Genomic DNA, 7537 nt, shown 5'->3' with positions numbered 1-7537 from the left:
TGAATATTGAAAAATCATTAATAAAATTTATTTTTGTTATGTTTCATTTTGGGGAAAATCAGAATTTACCAATTATGAAGGGATTTCATTATGTTGCTTTTAATTGAAGGTCCCACTACGAACTTCCAAAAATGAATCATTGAAAGGTATCACTTATCTTGCTATGTTCTATATGTATAAGCAGTACGACCAATCTTTTATATATGTATGGGTCCGGGGTTGGCATCAATATACCTCATGATAAATATCTAATGACAGCCGATTTGAATAACAATAGAACATTTTATTGTTCTAATTAACAAATCATGACGATGAATGAAATATGATGTCTACAAGTTCAGTGATGATGAAAAAGTTAGACTTCCTCGTCTGAATACATACACATATCTGCCCTCAGCGCAAGGAGTTACGGTTGCAGTTCGACAGCATAAGGAGTTACAGTTGCAGTTCGTAACAAATTATATGCAGTCATTTTATAAAAGCTTAAAATTGAAAAAAAAAATCTAGAGATATACAAAAATATAGGTTTAATATAAAATACTGTATAAAAATACATTAATATTGAAAAGTACAATAAATACATAAACATTGATCACAGGGTTATTAAGAACATATCAGATCATTAATGAGGTAGAACAGTTCATTCAGTATGGTTTGAATTCTCTTCGTGAATTATTTCATGGTTTCCTTCATTTTGATTAGTAAAACTTTGAGATGCACACTTGTAAGGTCTCAGGCTTATCCCTATCTTCTGTAAAGCCCACACAAAAATAGCCATTCCTGATAAAATTGTTGCCACAATAATAGAAATGAAGGACACAACTCCAATGAAAATCAGACCACTTATAGCAATAAGAGAACCTAATAAAAATTTATAAATCAATAACAGTAAAATAAAGAGATTTTCCTGAGAAAAATTTAACATTCCACAGTTTTGTCTTAAGTGACATGAAATTTATTACTCCTATGTGATGAAAAATACAAGGTGTCCCAGAAAGTACTATTTTATCCTACCACTGAGCAAATGTGATTTCTGCCCTTTGACGCCATTGTAGCAGAGAATTTAATAAACAGAATTTATTTAACCAAGAATCATACATCAAAAGACTACCAGTCAAAAATATTTATCCGCTGTTCGGAGCAAGTTGGCATGTCTGGCAACATACAAAGAAAAATCTAAGCCAATTGAAATTTATGGTGAAAATTTAATGAGTGAGCAAATGATAATAAAGTAGGTTTGACAGTTCAACAATATGGATGACAAAACACTAAGTGGACAGCCTTTTGTTGTCAATTGTGGATGCAAAAGTAAATAAGAAAAATTTATGAAAACAGACAGCTAACAATAAGGATTCTTTCAGATTAGATTTGACACATTAGAAAAACTGTTCAGCAGTGGCTGTCTCTGTTAACAGCATTTTTCTTCAAAAGGGGTGTAAACATGTTTTTTCACCAACCCTGAACAACGTCAGTGACGATATAAAGTATATATATATGTGTGTGTGCAGAGTCTTGGTCTGGTGTTGCATAGAAAAATATTTTCTCTCAATTTTGAAAAAATAAATTTAGTTTAAAAAAAAAATTTATACACATTTTTCAAAAATTTAAATTACTTTCTGGACATGCCTTATATTTTGTTACTATGCATTTAAGTATCAAATGTGAATGCATAAAAGCAATTTTATAAAAAAACTGTAAATTTCTGATTGTTCCTCTGACATGGAATCAATTCATTCACATAGATATAAAACTCAAAATTTTTTTAATTGTTAGACACTATTGGAAGAAATGTTTAAATCCACAAAATTTCATTTCCATAATGGTAGCAAATAAATAATATTGAGTATAATAAAGCCGTGCCTAGTTTGAGTTTTTAAAATTTATTCTTTAAAATTATTTCTTATTAAGTATTGTTCTAATTAAAACAATTTCCCATAATTATTTCATTTTAGAACATTTAGCTTGTAAATATAAATTATAATTTATGTAAAGAGACTTATTATGACTAGCTTTTTTTTAAAAACAAATTTTAAAAACTTCAATCTACATTTAGCTTTTATTTTAAATTGAAGGACTTATCACACCACTATTTAGTTTCATTTGGGTTCAATTTAAATCAACATTTAGCTTTGAAAAAAAAATCTATCCACACTACTGATTAGTTTCATGTGAGCTCATTTCTTTTCAGGTAATCACTTTTGAACCAAACTCTTTCCATTTTAATAAAATTTCATGTAATGAACACACATGATAAAGTAATTCTGCCTATTTTTAGTTACAAACAATGATTAAAATAAAGATTTAAATCCAGGGAGGCCAACTGCTCTGCTTTCTACAACGATTAAGTTACATTTCTTGATACTTTGAATTCTTGATATGAAGTGGTAGAAAAATAACTAAAAATGAAATATACTAACCAAAAATAACTTAAAATTTGTTACCACTAGAAAACATCGTTTTACAAAGCGAAGAAAGTTCTGTAGATCTCTTGATTATTTAAAAAAAAAAAAAAATTTAATCATTTAAATTTTGTTGAAAAAAATAAAGTTAAATCTAAATTTTTTACAATATAATTATTAATATTTTCTTTAGAATGACTTCTTTAAGAGTCTGTTATAAAATAAAGGATTTTATTCTTTTACAAAAAAGTAAAATTAGACATAAAAAAAAAGAAATTATAAAGAGATAAAAACGGCACAAAACTTGTTAGTAAAAATTTTCCTTTATCTGCAAAAATGAAACCGTACTTTACTGAACATAATAAATATATTTCAATCATACCAATTTAGTTTCAAGTTTATTTACATACAAGTGCTGTTAAAATTTATTAAATGCTAGCGTACATCAATAATGAAGAAAGACTTGCTCTACCCATAGTATAATGCAAAATAAGCATATATTTTTTTCAGTAATGACATAAAAACCAAAACTTTCAGAATTTCTGGTAATTTTGTCAAAAGTTTTAAAACCTCACCACGAGAGAGCTAGAACAAAGTGGCATTGCATATGAACTTTTAAATAATTCATATGTAGTGGCGTGGGAAATAAATTAAATGAAGAAATGATACATTAAAACATAAACTTAGCTATAACTAAGGTATATTTTTACAAAAACTAAAAAAGCTGGCAGCCTCGAAAAAAAAAAATCCTACAAACCCTGGTAACAATGGCACTTTTGATAAAAAGATTAGTGCAAGTTAGACTTTCGTAAATCTTTAAATAAAGATAATTTCTATTAATTAATAATCAATTCATATGAACCAAAAAATGCACAATTTAGGGATAAGAAAACATGTTTTTCCTAGATTTACATATAGAAAAAAAAAATATTGTTTTTAATGGTTTCATAAGGACATTTATTAACAAATTAAACTTTAGGAAAGAGTTTTGAATTATCTCAAAATGTTCAAAATAATAATAAATACCTTCAATACAAAAAAAGCACAGTAATGCAAAAGCAAGAGTTGTGATGATAAAGCCCAAGAAAAACATCATAGGTACAAGAGAAAAAAATGCAATTGACAATACTGCTGCAGCTATAAATGGATGATTCAAACAATATCTTTTAGTTTTTTTATATGCAGGGACACCAAGAAGGATTTGAAGAAATGCTTCTGTGCTCTCCAACAAGGCAGTTAAACTATAATTTATTTCTTGAAAGGCCATTTTGCTATTAAAAGAAAATTAAAAAATAAGCATACAAAAATACAATAAAAAGTAATCAAAATCATTGAATTACACTTATCTAATTCTTTAAGTTAATAAAAAAGAGAAGTTTGTAAAAGATCAATTATTAAGCAACTTAATTTTTTAAAAGTCCTATTAAAGGATATCAGAAGATTTAAATAAATTTGATAAATATTTTATGCAAGGGCACCAGAATAGGAGGTCACTGTGACCTCTCAAAGAATTTTAAGATTCAGCAAATTTAGCCTGGCGATTTGGAAATTTTACAAAATTTTATTTTCTCTCTAGTTTATTTCAGAAAACAAAATTAGCCTTTATTTAACCTTTTTAAATAACAATAATAAAAATAGGCAAAAATCATTTCAGGTATCCATTCCACAATTCTTATATCTTTCAATAAATCTAATCCCCTCCTAGTCATGGAAAAGCCAATTTTTGTCATTTGTCATGGAGCTCCTATTCATAATACAAATGAGCTATTTTCATGAGAGATTGAGAGACAATAAGACATCAATTAGCTCTTTTTCAAAAACCCTTTTCTCATTCCTTTTATGAAAAAGGAGCATTTTAAAAAGTATAACAAAAGGTAAATATAATTTGGTTAGTAACAGACAAATGTTGCGTAGTTTGAAAAGTTATCAATTATAATTTAATTACATAACAGCAAAAACATACAATCAAAATCAGCTTTAACTTTTTAAAAATTGTTGTACTAAAACATTAAAATTTTAAAATTAAAAACAAACTTTTGTTAAATTGTTTAAATAAAATTTCAAATATTTTGTTCAGTATGTGCAGAATACACTGTTTTTACTTAGTAGTAAAAAGTTTTAAAGGTTTAGTACAAGAAGATTTAGACAAAGTACCAAACAGATTAAAAAAAAAAAAAATCTAATTTACTGCAGGGGTTAATTCTATTTTTTATGTCTAACTAAATTTGAAAAAAATTATTTGCATGACAAATGGATATTTTATTAACTAAAAATAATTAAAGAGATATCGGTAATAAAAAGGAAGTAAGAATAGTTAAATCATGTTTTGATAAAACTATAAGGTACTTTTTTCATTGTTTGCAAAAATAATTGCTACAATAGATTTTTTAAAAATAAGAAATTAAAATGTTCATGAAAAAATTTATCTTCTATTAAGGTTTCTGACAAGCATGAAAAAACTATTTCCTATTTAAAAACCTTAAGAAAAAATTAAGAGTATTCAGTTTCGTACATAGAATCACCTCATAAATAAATTTTTATTTTTAGATGATCTACCTTGATGGACATTCACAAGTATCAAATTATGCTAAAAATGAAGACATTATGCTGCCTCCAATCTTACATAAACCTTACACATGACAATTACGCCTGTATTCACTCTGGACACTAACCTTCAGTCACAGTTCAAAACAAGTTTTATGAGAGCAACTCCAGGTTACATTCCAAAATTTTTCCTTTCACCATGTACATAACCTTCAGTCACAGTTCAAAACAGGTTTTATGAGAGCAACTCCAGGTTACATTCCAAAATTTCATTTCACAGTGTACGTAACTTCCAGTTACTGCAACCCAGAGTTAACTAACTTTAACCCGAAGATATTTGCAGTTTGAGTAACCGTGGGAGCGCAGTGGGCGATTGTTTTATTTATTTATGTTTTCGAAAATAACACTTTTGTTGTTAGGTTGCTGTTTTTTAATGTCCAATGAGGTCAATTTTTTTTTACTTTTTTACTAGATGTAACTATAATTAATTTATATCAAATAAATGCTTATTAATAAAATGAAAATTAAATTTTCCTGAGTTAATATCTTCTATAGAATATAATTCTCATTATTGTTAGTCATTGTAAGCACTTAAATATTTTTCGCTCGAAAAAAAAATTGTGGATAATACAGATTATGGCCGAAATAATTCAAATGAATAGTGTAAGCAATAAGATTCTAAATAATTCAACTAACTTTTATTAATTTTTCTAAAAGAAAAAAAAAACAATCGATGCTTGAAAGAAATATAAAATTTAAAAAAGAAAAATACAATTCATAAAATGATTATAGATTTTGATTGTATTTATCGAGATGATAGATCTTGCTCAAAAATATAAAATTGTTTAGAGATATGAACAGGCAAAATAATGTGCAATATTTAGATATGAAGATAACGAATAGCATTTAAAATTTTTTCATCCATAAAATAAAACTATTTATAAAATTAAAAACATATGCATCATTTTAAATATATATTAACAATTATGTTGAAAAAAATATTATACAATCAATACAAATGTTGGTCTGAGGTAACATTTAAACTGTATACAAAAATCTGCATCAAATAACTTTGCAAATCAGGAAATTTAGAGTTTTATAACCATAAAATAATCTGCTGAACATTTGGAAATAATAGAATCATATGGAAGAGATTAATTGCTTAAAACTATATGAAGTTAAAATGCCAGTCTTTAGTAATATATGGTCTGACTACTTTATGACATTTGGGGCATATATACAACTGACATATTTCCATTTGCAATTATTTAAAAAAATCAAATGAATGATTTTTTTTAAAATTTTAAAAAAGTTTTGGAATATTTATTCAGATTATGACAGATGCCTTTAAAAAAAATTGTTATCTTATTCACCATATCCCAGACGGTGATTCTCTCTATCATCGGCAGATGGTAGCACAATAATAGTCATTTATAACTTATGCTAATCTAAGCTGAAAAGTTTATTTTATACAATTTCATTTAAAGTTTTTAAAAAAAGAAAATTCTTCTCAATGGTTTTAAGTGATGGATAATATGTTATGAAGGAAGAAAAAAGAAGATTAAAAATGGGAATAAGGATGAAAATGTTAGCAAAATCCCCTTGATCATTGTGAGAAATAAAAGTATTGGATAATTGTGTGAAATAAAAGTATTTTTAATTGAATTTCAGTAATATTTCGATGTTTGCGTGAGGTATTATGATATCCATAATAATAAAATATCCAAATTCATAATAATTAAACTCAGATCCTTCTGCTCATCAATAAAAGTAAGTTAGGAAAACGAAACATAACATCTTTTTCATTTCTCCAGTAACAGGGCGATTCAAATTTAATTACTCAATGCAATCTTTTTTCCTCTTTCATTCGAAAAACTGTTTTAAAAATAGCAAAGGAAATTTTATTGTTATATTTGGTAATACAGTCGAACTCGTTTATAACGAGCTCGGATTTACCGAGGGAAACGAGAATATTTGGTTGGATCAATGTTAAGTCTATGGAACAGAAGTCGCTTTTAACGAGCAATATTTTTCTGTCTTGCAATCTTTTTTCTCATCTTTCTAGTCTTTCTGTCTCATCTTTTTTTCAAAATGATAAGAAATGTGCGAGTAATCAGAAAGAAAAAAAAAACAACACGCGAACTGAAACTTAATTGTCCTTATCGCTCTAATTTAAAGCTTTATCGGTAGACGAAAAAGTAAAAAATTTACGGGAGTTGGATGACTGTGTTAAAAAAAGTCGAAATCTGCAAAAGGTATGGATTGTTTTCATCTACTGTTTTCACACTGCTAAAAAACAAAGGCAACTTAATGGATTCATACGACCAAAATAAAACAGACTGTAAACGACTTAAGAAGTGTTTGAAAAAGGATTTGGACGAAGCGTTATTGAAATGGATGAAGGTGCAACGTAGTGCTGATTTACCTGTGAGTGGACCAATTCTAAAAGTGCAAGCAGAAAAATTTGCTGAACAATTTGGATATTCTGAGTTCGTTAGGGGGAAGGGGTTAGTTGTCATTAAATTAAGAAAAGTATTTAATTAAATTAATTAATGTAATTAAAGTAAGTAAGTATTAATTAAATTTTAAGTAAA

At 26.9% G+C, this 7537-nt stretch overlaps 1 non-coding gene across 1 annotated transcript in view; it reads right to left on the bottom strand.

The window, feature by feature from the left end:
- Window positions 1-510: 510 nt before the first annotated feature.
- LOC107437199 (uncharacterized) overlaps window positions 511-7537 on the bottom strand; it is a 9024-nt gene continuing 1997 nt past the window's right edge. The window contains exons 2-3 of the transcript XR_011637766.1: window positions 3426-3670; window positions 511-861 (exon numbers count right to left, since the gene is read on the bottom strand). This is a non-coding gene — a transcript (uncharacterized protein). The remainder of the gene's footprint in view (window positions 862-3425; window positions 3671-7537) is intronic.

Source organism: Parasteatoda tepidariorum, chromosome 9, assembly GCF_043381705.1.
Source record: "Parasteatoda tepidariorum isolate YZ-2023 chromosome 9, CAS_Ptep_4.0, whole genome shotgun sequence".
In the NCBI taxonomy this organism is placed as follows: Eukaryota; Metazoa; Arthropoda; class Arachnida; order Araneae; family Theridiidae; genus Parasteatoda; species Parasteatoda tepidariorum.
The sequence above is the reverse complement of the archived record's forward strand: the minus strand, read 5'-3'. Positions and strand labels throughout refer to the sequence as shown.